The sequence below is a fragment of the Salvelinus fontinalis genome, chromosome 27 (genome assembly GCF_029448725.1).
Source record: "Salvelinus fontinalis isolate EN_2023a chromosome 27, ASM2944872v1, whole genome shotgun sequence".
NCBI lineage: Eukaryota > Metazoa > Chordata > Actinopteri > Salmoniformes > Salmonidae > Salvelinus > Salvelinus fontinalis.
In genome coordinates this window covers 26,683,380-26,697,376 of record NC_074691.1, presented here as the reverse complement: position 1 = coordinate 26,697,376, position 13,997 = coordinate 26,683,380, and positions in this window count along the sequence as shown.

The following is a 13,997-nucleotide window of genomic DNA, read 5'->3' as shown; positions in this document are numbered from 1 at the left end:
AATTTAGTCTGCTACCATCCTCAGTAGCGTTCCATCTAAGTTTGTCAAAACCAATACCAGTTGGTTTCTGATTATTGATGGACAACAATAATTATTCCACCTCGCCCACACTAACTTTACAGAATTCCAAATGACAATGCATTGCTTTAATTGTTAGGTATTTTATGCATGAAAATGATGGCTCACAGTTTGTTGTTGGCATTTCATGCCTAAGTTTGCCTACTTTGCTAATGAAATAGTCATTAAATAATTGGCAACATCAAAAGACTTTGTGATAAATGAGCCATCTGATTCAATGAAAGATGGAGATGAACCTTTCTGGCCATCATTTTATTTAAAGTATACTTTGTCATTTATCTTGGTTTCATAACACAATTTATTTTGTTCAGTTTAGTCACATAATGTCTCAATTTACAGTAAGTTTGCCAATCAGATGTGCAGCCAGACTTATTCACCACTCTGTTTGCCTTGTCCCACCATACAGCTTTTCAATTCCACATCAATACACAGGTCCTTAACAGTTAGTTTCTTAATAGGTTCATGCTTATTAATAACTGTAAGAAACAATTTAATAAACACATCAAGTGCAGCGTCTAGATGCTCCTCATTACACACATCAGACCAACACATATTTTTTGCATCTTCAACATAGGAATCAGTACAAAACGTATGTATGATCTCTTGTACACTATTTTAGGCCCAGCCTTTGGAACTAAGCCCTCTCACTCCTCCCAGTCATAGCGGAAGTAACTGGAAGCAATGTCCTCATGCTTTCTGGCAGCTTTCATTGCTAGGATAATAAGCTTCCAGTTACTGGATAATAAGTAGTCCTCGTTAAGGAAGATGTTGGTTCCTCTACAAGTTATTGGCGCTTTCCATAACAGCCATATTTTCCTTTACCCTTAAATCTGAGGAACTTGGTCACTATCGGCCTGGGTCTGTCACCTGGGCTGGTTACAGGTTTTCCAGACCTGTGGGCGTGGCTCCACCTCAATCTTCCTATGATCCATCTGCAGCTTTTCAGTGATCCTTTATTTTACATTCTCTTTAGACTTGGCTCAGTTCTCGAAGACTGGTATGCCATCCACAACGATGTTATTCCTAATGGATTGTCCCTTCTGATCAGGGGTATTCAACTCTTACCCTACAAGTTCCGGAGCCTGCTGGTTTTCTGTTCTACCTGATCATTAATCAGAGCCAGGTCTAAATCAGTCCCTGATTAGAGGGAGGGGAACAATGAAATAACACAGTGGAACTGGCTTTGAGGTCCAGAGTTGAGTTTGAGGGCTCTAGATAGTCTGTTTTCCCAGTCTTTGTTAATAATGATTCACAGACAGTGCTTATGTCAGCTCCCGTGGACTTAGTTTGTTGTCATCTTGCTGCAAGTCTCTTTCAGGACATCCACCTCTCTTTGGGAGAACTGCAAACTGTTCTTAAAAGGTCCTGGACATCTCGACTCAGATTGTCCATTCTTTTGCTAGTTGAGTCCATCATCCATCTGATCCCTGGACAGATATTAGTGGTCCCAGCAACTGATGGTAACCGCGTCACGGGATCAAAATTCTAAAGGTAGCTAGTAACCAAACTTTTTAAATAGAACACTTGTTCAGAGATGTTGAAAACTTTCAAAACAACAAACCGTGCATTGAGAGGATAGTTAAGGATCATACCACCCCCACCTTACCTGACACCCTAGACCCTCTTCAACTTGCATACCGCCCCAATAGATCCACAGACGATGCAATATCCATCGCACTCCACACTGCCCTATCCCATCTGGTCAAGGGGAATACCTATGTCAGAATGCTGTTCATTGACTACAGCTCAGCCTTCAACACACTAGTACCCTCCAAGCTTATCATTAAGCTCGGGGGCTGGGGTCTGAACTCAGTCCTGAGAAACTGGGTCCTGGACTTCCTGACAGGCCGCCCCCAGATGGTGAAGGTAGGAAACAACACCTCCACAAAGCTGATCCTCAACACAGGTGCCCCACAAGGGTGCGTGCTCAGCCCCCTCCTGTACTCCCTGTTCACCGATGGCTGCATGACCACGCACACCTCCAACTCAATCATCAAGTTTGCAGAAGACACCACAGTAGTAGGCCTGATTTACCAGTCGTGTAAAGTACTTAAGTAAAAATACTTTAGAGTACTACTTAAGTCTTTTTTGGGGGTATCTGTATTTTACTATTTATATTTTTGACAACTTTTGCTTTTACGTCACTACATTCCTAATGAAAATAATGTACTTTTACTCTATACATTTTCCCTGACACCCAAAAGTACTCATTATATTTCGAATGCTTAGCAGGACAGGAAAATGGTCTAATTCACGAAAATCTCTGGTCATCCCTACTGCATCTGATCTGGCGGACTCATTAAACAAAAATGCTTTGTTTGTAAATTATGTCTGAGTGTTGGAGTGTGCCACTGGCTATCCATAAATTTAAAAAACAAGAAAAGCGTGCTGTCTGGTTTGCTAATAAAAGGAATATATAAATAAATAATTTTGGACTTTTACTCAAGTAGGATTTTCACTTTTACTTGAGTCATTTTCTATTTAGGTATCTTTACTTTTACTCAAGTATGACAATTGGATACTTTTTCCACCATTGCTGATTACCAACAATGACGAGACAGAATACAGGGAGGAGGTAATGGCCCCGGCAGAGTGGTGCCGGGAAAATAACCTCTCTCTCAACGTCAACAAAATGAAGGAGCTGATTGTGGACTTCATGAGATAGCAGAGGGAGCACGCCCCCATCCACATCGACAGGACCACAGTGGAGAAGGTGAAAAGCTTCACAATTTTCGGTGTACATATCACTGACAGTCTGAAATGGTCCACCCACACAGACAATGTGGTGTAAAAGGCCCAAAAGCGCCTTCTCAACCTCAGGAGGCTGAATAAATTTGGCTTGGCCCCTAAGACCCTCACAAACTTTTATATGCACCATTGAGAGCATCCTTGTCGGACTGTATCACCGCCTGGTGCGGCAACCCCACCACCCGCAACCACAGGGCTCTCCAGAGGATGGTATGGTCTTCCCATCGCATCGCCAGGGGCACACCGCCTGCCCTCCAGGACACCGACAGCACCCAATGCCACAGGAAGGCAAAAAATATCATCAAGGACATCAACCACCCGAGTCGCGGGCTGTTTACCCCGTTATCATCCAAAAGGCAAGGTCAGTACAGGTGCATCAAAGCTGGGACCGAAAGACTGAAAAACAGCTTCAATCTCAAGGCCATCAGACTGAAATAGCCATCCCAGTACCCTGCCCTGAACATAGTCACTGTCACTAGCTGGCTACCACCCGGTTACTCAATCCTGCACATTAGAGGCTGTTGCCCTATGTGCATAGACATGGAAACACTGGTCACTTTAATAATGTTTACATACTGTTTTACTCATTTCATATGTGTATATACCTTATTGTACTGTATACTAGTCAATGCCACTCTGACATTGCTTGTCCTAATATTTATATATTTCTTAATGCCATTCTTTTACTTTGAGATGTGTGTATTGTTGTGAATTGTTAAATACGACTGCATTGTTGGAACTAGGAACACAAGCATCTCGCTACACCCACAATAACATCTGCTAAATATGTGAGTGGGACCAATAAAATTGTATTTTATTTTAGTAATATGTCCCAAACTTCAATCTCAGACACAAGCAGCAATCTGATGTGTAAAACATCAAACTGAAAGTCCTTAGCATCAGTAGGAAGGAAGGCCTATTGTATGGTGACAAGCACATAAACCGACACACTGGGAGATTCTACCTTCAAATTGTATTTATTTGTCACATGCGGCGAATAGAACAGGTGTAGACTTTACCATGAAATGCTCACTTACAAGCACTTAACTCTATTTTCTTAAACCTGCATTGTTGGTTATAAAAATATTTACTAAATGAACTAAAGTAAAAAATAAATAAAAAGTAACACAATAAAATTTAAATAACGAGGCTATATACAGGGGGTACCGGTACCGAGCCAATGTGCGGGGGTACACGTTATTCTAAGTAACTTGTACATGTAGGTAGGAGTAAAGTGACTATGCATTGATAATAAACAGCGAGTAGCAGCAGTGTGAAAACAAGGGAGGGGGGGCAATGCAAATAGTCCAGGTGGCCATTTGATTAGTTGTTCAGCGGGGTTATGGCTTGGGAGTAGAAGCTGTTAAGGAGTGTTTTGGACCCTAGACTTGGCGCTCCGGTACCACTTGCCGTGAGGCAGCAGAGAAAACAGTTTGTGAATTGAGTGACTGGAGTCTTTGACAAGTTTTTGGGCCTTCCTCTGACACCTCCTAGTGTATAGGTCCTAGATGGCAGGAAGCTTGGCCCCAGTGATGTACTGGGCTGTACACACTACCCTCTGTAGCGCCTTACGGTCGGATGCGGAGCAGTTGCCATACCAGGCGGTGATGCAACTAGTCAGGATGCTCTCGATTTTTTATTTTTTTATTTTATTTTTTATTTCACCTTTATTTAACCAGGTAGGCTAGTTGAGAACAAGTTCTCATTTACAACTGCGACCTGGCCAAGATAAAGCAAAGCAGTGCAACACAAACAACAACACAGAGTTACACATGGAATAAACAAATATACAGTCAATAATACAATAGAAAAGTATATATACAGTGTGCGCAAATGAGGTAGGATAAGGGAGGTAAGGCAATAAACAGGCCATAGTGGTGAAATAATTACAATATAGCAATTAAACACTGGAGTGATAGATGTGCAGAAGATGAGTGTGCAAGTAGAGATACTTGGGTGCAAAGGAGCAAAATAAATAAAATAAATAACAGCATGGGGATGCGGTAGTTGGATGGGCTATTTACAGATGGGCTATGTACAGGTGCAGTGATCTGTGAGCTGCTGCTTAAAGTTAGTGAGGGAGATATGAGTCTCCAGATTCAGTGATTTTTGCAGTTCGTTCCAGTCATTGGTGTCAGAGAACTGTAAGGAAAGGCAGAGGAATTGGCTTTGGGGGTGACCAGTGAAATATACCTGCTGGAGTGCATGCTACAGGTGGGTGCTGCTATGGTGACCATTGAGCTGAGATAAGGCGGGGCTTTACCTAGCAAAGACTTATAGATGACCTGGAGCCAGTGGGTTTGGCGACAAATATGAAGCGAGGGCCAGCCAACGAGAGCATACAGGTCGCAGTAGTGGATAGTATATGGGGCTTTGGTGACCAAAACGGATGGCACTGTGATAGACTGCATCCAATTTGTTGAGTAGAGTGTTGGAGGCTATTTTGTAAATGACATCAGTCAAGGATCGGTAGGATAGTCAGTTTTACGAGAGTATGTTTGGAGCATGAGTGAAGGATGCTTTGTTGCGAAATAGGAAGCTGATTCTAGATTTAATTTTGGATTGGAGATGCTTAATGTGAGTCTGGAAGGAGAGTTTACAGTCTAACCAGACACCTAGGTATTTACAGAGTAGTGATGCTGGATGGCCGGGCAGGTGTGGGCAGCAATCGGTTGAAGAGCATGCATTTAGTTTTACTTGCATTTAAGAGCAGTTGGAGGCCACGGAAGGAGAGTTGTATGGCATTGAAGCTCGTCTGGAGGGTTGTTAACACAGTGTCCAAAGAAGGGCCAGAGGTATACAGAATGGTGTCGTCTGCGTAGAGGTGGATCAGAAAATCACCAGCAACAAGAGTGACATCATTGATGTATACAGAGAAGAGAGTCGGCCTGGGAATTGAACCCTGTGGCACCCCCATGGAGACTGCCAGAGGTCCGGACAACAGGCCCTCCGATTTGACACACTGAACTCTGTCTGAGAAGTAGTTGGTGAACCAGGCGAGGCAGTCATTTGGGAAACCAAGGCTGTTGAGTCTGCCGATGAGAATGTGGTGATTGACAGAGTCTAAAGCCTTGGCCAGGTCGATGAAAACGGCTGCACAGTATTGTCTCTTATTGATGGCGGTTATGATATCGTTTAGGACCTTTAGGGTGGCTGAGGTGCACCCATGACCAGCTCGGAAACCAGATTGCATAGCGGAGAAGGTACGGTGGGATTCGAAATGGTCGGTGATCTGTTTGTTAACTTGGCTTTCGAAGACCTTAGGAAGGCAAGGTAGGATAGATATAGGTCTGTAGCAGTTTGGGTCTAGAATGTCTTCCCCTTTGAAGAGGGGGATGACCGCGGCAGCTTTCCAATTGATGGCACAGCTGTAGAACTTTCAGGTATTCTGATCAATGAGTAGTAATTATCTGCCCCTTCTACTCACCTGCCATCCTGTTCAGGTCTGACATCACCCAGGATGCAGCTCAATACTCAAAATAGCTCCCTATCTCCTTTCATTTATCCTTACACTTGAGCATGGAATCTTATAATATAGTCAAGAGGGAGATGAAAGATTTCACATATACCCAGTGTGCCTTCATATGAATGCTGATGGGAGAGGAAACCACTTTAGTCTAATGAGACACACACACACACACACACACTGTCTGGTCAGCTGTGGATGCTTTACACTGCTCTATTAAACAGCCATGCGGTGCTTCAACAGTGTCACTCAGCCTTGAGGCTGCAACCAGCCTCTTTAGAAAATGTCACAGAGAGCTTTTCCCTCTGCTTTTTTCTACATGCTAACACTTCTATAGGGCCTTGAGGGCATTGTGCATCTGGTGGCAGTGTTTTGTGGGAGGGATGCGTTTTGATACCATCTTAAACAGGATGTGATGCGAGCTGCTAGAGTGGAATCGAGCCCTGTTCATTTTTTTATGCATCCTTCCTTTCTAAATTACTTGGAGTCACTGATCACGATTGGTTTGGTGAAAGCAAGGCTTATCCAATCATGCTGATTGCTTAGTGATTACTTCCAGGGAAGGGAGGAAGAATGGATGTGTTTTTGAAAAGTGCTGTAACAGGTCCCAAATATAAAAGGAATTATGTGTTTTAAATTCCTCTATGCAGATTCCAATCTTGAGTCTCCTCCTTCCTGATGTCTGCAGTTGTTCCCTCCACCTATTGGATACAGTTTAAAGCATTGGCCCAATCCAATGCTAACGAGAGAATGAGTGAAAAAGGCTGCTGTGAGGTCCAGAAACAGATGGTTATACTCAGGCAGAGGAGGCTGGTGGGGGGAGCTATTGGAGGACGGACTCATTGTAATGGCTGGAATGGAATAAATGGAACAGTATCAAACATAGAAACCACACGTTTGACTCCATTCTATTCCAGCCAGTCCTCCTATAACTCCTCCCACCGGCCTAGTGGGATAATAACCCTTCTACTACAGCACACAGACATTCTCTAATCCACTTGAGTACATCCGAAAATAAAACAATCAAAGACACATTACTTGATTCTGATCCAAGATATCAATCCTGTTGTTTGTTTGTTAATTGGCAAAGCGACTGCAATTATCTGGATTGAGTTTAAGAGGAATTCTGCAAGGTCAGCAAGACCATGTGGAACGGCGTAATCAGCTGACTCATATCCTCCACACACACACCTGCCACAGACAGACCCTCACATTAACACTGCATCCTTAAATAGCCTGCCACTTCACTCTCTCTCAACAAGACACGTTATCCTTAAATAACCTGCCTCCCAAGAGCTCAAACACCTGCTATGTACACCTGCTGGACACCCCCCCCCCCCCCCCCCCCCCCCCTACCTACCTTCCAAGGACTCCAAGAGTGTTAAAAGCTGTCATCAAGGCAAAGTGTGGCTACTTTGAAGAATCTCAAATATTAAATATATTTTGGTTTGTTTAACACTTTTTGGTTACTACATGATTCCAAATGTGTTATTTCATAGTGTTGATGTCTTCACTATTATTCTACAATTTAGAAAATAGTAAAAATAAAGAAAAACCTTGGAATGAGTAGGTGTGTCCAAACTGTTGACTGGTACTGTAAGTATAACCCTTCATATAACATCAACTGAACTACTAACATAAATGTGGGGTGGCAGGTAGCCTAGTGGTTAGAGCATTGGACTACTAACCGAAAGGTTGCTAGATCGAATCCCTGAGCTGACAAGGTAAAAATCTGTTGTTCTGCCTCTGAACAAGACAGTTAACCCACTGTTCCTAGGCTGTCATTGAAAGTAATAATTTGTTCTTAACTGACTTGCCTAGTTAAATAAATAAATAAAATGTAAATAAATATAATCCTCTATATCATATCAACAGAACTACTGACACATATAACCCTCTATATCATATCAACTGAACTACTGACACATATAACCCTCTATATCATATCTACTGACACATATAATCCTCTATATCATATCTACTGACACATATAACTCTCTATATCATATCAACAGAACTACTGACACACATATAATCCTCTATATCATATCTACTGACAAATATAACCCTCTATATCATATCAACTGAACTACTGACAAATATAACCCTCTATCATATCAACAGAACTACTGACACATATAACCCTCTATATCATATCAACTGAACTACTGACACATATAACCCTCTATATCATATCTACTGACACATATAATCCTCTATATCATATCTACTGACACATATAACTCTCTATATCATATCAACAGAACTACTGACACACATATAATCCTCTATATCATATCTACTGACAAATATAACCCTCTATATCACATCAACTGAACTACTGACAAATATAACCCTCTATCATATCAACAGAACTACTGACACATATAACCCTCTATATCATATCAACTGAACTACTGACACATATAACCCTCTATATCATATCTACTGACACATATAATCCTCTATATCATATCTACTGACAAATATAACCCTCTATATCATATCAACTGAACTACTGACAAATATAACCCTCTATCATATCAACAGAACTACTGACACATATAACCCTCTATATCATATCTACTGACACATATAATCCTCTATATCATATCTACTGACAAATATAATCCTCTATATCATATCAACAGAACTACTGACAAATATAACCCTCTATATCATATCAACTGAACTACTGACAAATATAACCCTCTATCATATCAACAGAACTACTGACACATATAACCCTCTATATCATATCAACTGAACTACTGACACATATAACCCTCTATATCATATCAACTGAACTACTGACACACATATAACCAGTGCTTGACCCAGGCAGGAACTCACCAGAACTAAGTACCAGCACCTCAAATGGTTCTACTGCTTAAGTGTCTGCACCTCTTACAGAATATTAGCTCAAAAGTGTTGTGGAGTTCCTGCACCTAAATATAGAGAGTACCGGCACTCAAAATGATTATCCCCACCTATTTCAGTCAGTTAAGCACTGCCTAGCATATAACCCGCATATCATGTAAAGTGTGAAGGAACACACACCTTCACCTTTTTTTACCTTAGACAATGCCGAAAGCATCCAAAGCTTTACTAGACTAGTGAGCCCTCAGAAACAGGAGGTTAGATCACTGCACTGTTAAATATCTTTGCTTTGTTGGCACTTGTGTCAGTGGTGACCACCTGACACCATCTATATGGCAGGAGAGAGGGAGGGGGTGTTGAGCATTAGACACTATAAATTGAGAGTGTTCTCCCATAGTCTGCCAAATTAAGTCCCATTCATCATTGAGCTCAGACTTAGCAGCCGATAACTTAACCACAACCAGGAAATGTCTTGATGCTGCATGTGGAGCATGATCCACAGCCAAAATACTTCACCTCTCTCTCCAGAGCCATTACATAATTACTGTGTGTGTGTGCGGGCCTGCGTGTGTGCGGAGAGGGAGAGAGAGTATGAAAGAAAGAATGTTTCAGTGAGAGTGGGAATGAGGGGAACGTGTGCTTATGGAATGTCTGACTGGTAGTTCAAACATTTAGTAGTAGTGAGTGTATGCTTTGTGTATGTGCATGTATGTGTCTGTATATCTATGTATATAAATGTGTGTGTTTCCAAAAACAAACTCTGTACTGGCTGTTCTATGCTCTTGTTCTAGCACTGAAATAAATCTGCATCAATGGCTGGCTGCATAGTGATAGCAGAGAGTAATGCATTCCGCACTATCACGATAATTAGGCACCCAGTCAGATCTCAAATCAGCACACCAAATATGGTTCCTAGACAGTCTCTCTCTGTGACAGCGACTTGTAGATAAATAAAGTGAACTGGTTGTTTTTGCTTTATATAAACTATCCAGCCACAAAGTGAAACCACAAGAACCTTTTCAGTGACTCCAGACTTTTATTCGGCTTACTATAGACATGGTGTACTACTACTTCACTAAATGAGGATGTGGTTAGGGTTACATAGAGTCAAGTTCATTCATAAGTCATTCTGCTTGTTCTCTAAGGAATGCTAGAGGTAAGCGTTGTTGAGATTAGCTAATCTTTCCATAATAACGACCAGTCAACCCCCAGTTGTTTAGAAGTTTAAGTGATTTGTAGATCAGATCATCTGACCAGCACCTTGACTCAGGCTGGCCCTTGTAAACCAGCAGATTTAGACGTTTCACTCTGAATAGGGTTTCCAAGTCTCCTGGAAATGACCTTTACCCCTTTACCTCCCAGGGAGCAGTGGAGCTATTCTGGGAGATTTTTTCTAACGCCAGACTGAAATGAATACTGTCAAATGTACACAGTGTTAAAGCCTGAAGGACTTTGATGACATACCAGAAGGAGTTTGATGACATACCAGAAGGAGTTTGATCCCAGTTGGCAACCCAACCTAACCCTAGCATAGCCACAGGTGATGCCTCAGCTTTAGAGCCAGTCTCTGACCTTGTGGAGGCCAAACATATACCCTTACAGACATAGTGGCACACCATGGCCTGGTTGGCTGGGTCTCATCCAAAACCTGCAGCACACGGCTCACTTTCTGCCTGTTCATAGAGCGAAAAACAACACACAAGGAGAGATGAAGGACAGCATGGCTCATTGCAGTGATTAGACCCTACTGGACCTGTGACTGAATGGGTATCGAAACCAGGTAGTCAATTTTTATTTGACCTTTATTTAACTAGGCAAGTCAGTTAAGAACAAATTCTTATTTTCAATGACGGCCTAGGAACAGTGGGTTAAATGCCTTGTTCAGGGGCAGAACGACAGATTATTACCTTGCCAGCTCGGGGATTCAATCTTGCAACCTTTCGGGTTACAAGTCCAACGCTCTAACCACAGTGAGGTGTATAGTGATTGTCAACACAGTCATTTATGGTGATAAATAGATACCATTTTAATTTCCTCACTTGTATTTGAAAACTTTAGGAACTTTGTGAAAAGCACTGCCCTCCTGTGGCAGGAAGCAGACATTGCTCTACCGAAGGGGAACAGTCCCTGAGTTGAAGCTGTCAGTGAATTTCAATGTCTCTCTCTCCCTCTCTGTCTTTCTGTCTTTCTGTCTCTCTCTCACGCAAGCACCTGCGCGCACGTGTGCACACACACACACCACACACACACACACACACACACACACACACACACACACACACACACACACACACACACACACACACACACACACACAGCGAGGGCAAGAGGGAGGAAGTGTGTCTAAAGTGTAGTAGTTAGCAGTAGTCATCTAAAGTAAACACAATTGTATTGACCCAATGTGACTAAGATTCAGACATTACAGAAATGAGTGAGCACTTACAAATATTTCACAAAAAGTAAAAGGTAGGCCTTAATTTTTTTGTAAAATGTAGATGGAACTGACCAACAAAATGTATTACTTCATTGATTACTTGAATTTTAAATCAGAAATCTATTTCATGTCCAATGCATGCTGCCTCCCATTCTGAGTGAATTGGACCAATATGCTGGAAATGGCTTTAGGTTACCTGTAATTAAAGAATGGCTGACTGGCCCGCATCCAAGATGACATCCTGCAACTAGTGAGGTCTGGCTGCCTGACAAGCTACCTGCTCAACCCCATTCCCTCCTCTCTTCTCCAGACCTGGAGACCTTTTCCCACTCCGCACTTTCCTAATCAACTCATCCCTGACCACTGGCTGGGTCGCCTCCGACTTCAAATGGCCCGAGTTGCTCCCCTCCTCAAGAAACCAACACTCGACTTATCTGACGTCAAAAACTATAGACCTGTATCCCTTCTTTCTTTTCTTTCCAAAACACTTGAGTGTACTGTCTCTGATCAACTTTCCCGTTATGTCTCTCAGAACGATCTTCTTGACCCTAACTAGTCAGGCTTCAAGATGGGTCACTCAACCGAGACTGCTCGTCTGTGTCGCAGAGGCTCTCCACACTGCCAAAGCTGACTCTCTCTCCTTTGTTCTCCTCTTCTTTAATCTATCCACTGCTTTTGACACTTATCAAAGGCACTTATCAAAGCCTTTGACAATTATCAGATCCTCCTTTCCACCCTCTCAGGGCTGGACATCTCAGGCTCTGCACACTCTTGGTTGCATCCTACCTGGCAGGCCACTCCTACCAGGGGATGTGGAGATGATCAGACTCTGCACCACGTACTCTCAGTACTGGTGTCCGTCAGGACTCAGTTCTAGGCTCTCTCCTCTTCTCTCTACACACCAAGTCACTCGGCTCTACATGGTCTCTCCTATCATTGCTATGCGGATGATACTACTTTTCTCCTTCCCCCCCTTCTGACACCCAGGTGGCGACACGTATCTCTGCGTGCCTGACAGATATATCAACTTGGATGTCGGCCAACCACCTCAAGCTCAACCTCAACAAGACGGAGCTGCTCTTTCCCCTGGGGAGTGCCTGCCCATTCAAAGACCTCTCCATCACGGTTGACACCTCCACAGTGTCGCCCTCCCTGAGTGCAAAGAACCTTGGCGTAACCCTGGACTACACCCTGTCATTCTCTGCAAACATCAAAGCAGTGACTCGCTCCTGCAGGTTCATGCTGTACAACATCCATAGAGTACGACCCTACATTACACAGTAAGCGGTGCAGGTCCTAATCCAGGCACTTGTCCTCTCCTGTCTGGACTACTGCAACTCGCTGTTGGCTGGGTTCCCCGCCTGTGTCATCAAACCCCTGCAACTTATCTAGAATGATGCAGCCCGCCTGGTTTTCAACCTTCCCAAGTTCTCTCATGTCACCCCGCTCCTCTGCACACTCCACTGGCTTCCAGTCGAAGTTCGCATCCACTACAAAACCATGGTGCTTATTACCTACAGAGCAGCAAGAGGAACTGCCCCTCCCTACCTTCCGGCTATGCTCAAACCCTACATCCCAACCAGAGCACTCCATTCTGCCACATCAGGTCTCATGGCCCTCCCGTTTAGCCCAGTCCAAGCAATTCCTTGTCCTGGCACCCCAATGGTGGAATCAGCTTCCCCCTGAAGCTAGGACAGCAGTCCCTGCCAATTTTGTGAAAACATCTGAAACCATACCTCTTCAAACAGTATCTTAAATAATCCATCCTCCTCCTCGCCTCGACCCCCCCCCCCCCCCCCCCCCCCCCAGCTACTTTATTGAGGCAAAATGTACTTTCTATGCCTGTGATATGTTGTTGTCCCACCTAGCTATTTTAAGATGAATACACTAACTCTAAGTCGCTCTGGATAAGAGCATCCGCTAAATGACTAAAATGTCAATGTAATCCCAACGATATCGAAATAGTATGCTAGAGAAGCAGGCAAACTGTTTCATTACGTCGTACTTTATAATGACTGGCACCAGAGACGTTGAACAGTTCTTCACGCTTTTCTGTAAATTTAGAAAAATTTGAAAGCAAGAATGTCCCATAGTGTAAATTGGCTTGGGCTACAGCGAGTGTTTTTCCTCCAGAATTTGAAACCGCCTTTTTATTTTACATAACATTCAGTAGCAAGCCTCTCATCAAGACCTCATCACTCTGAATGGTTTCAAAGGGAGATTGTGGTCACTGAATAATGTTCATAAAACACAAAATTGTATTTCAGTATTATTCCCACACAGTATTTCTTATTTATAATAATACATATGAAAAATAAAAAATAGTGTGGTCGTATAGGGACTGTATTATATATATATTTTAATATAGAGATGTTTATTGTCCTTCCCTGT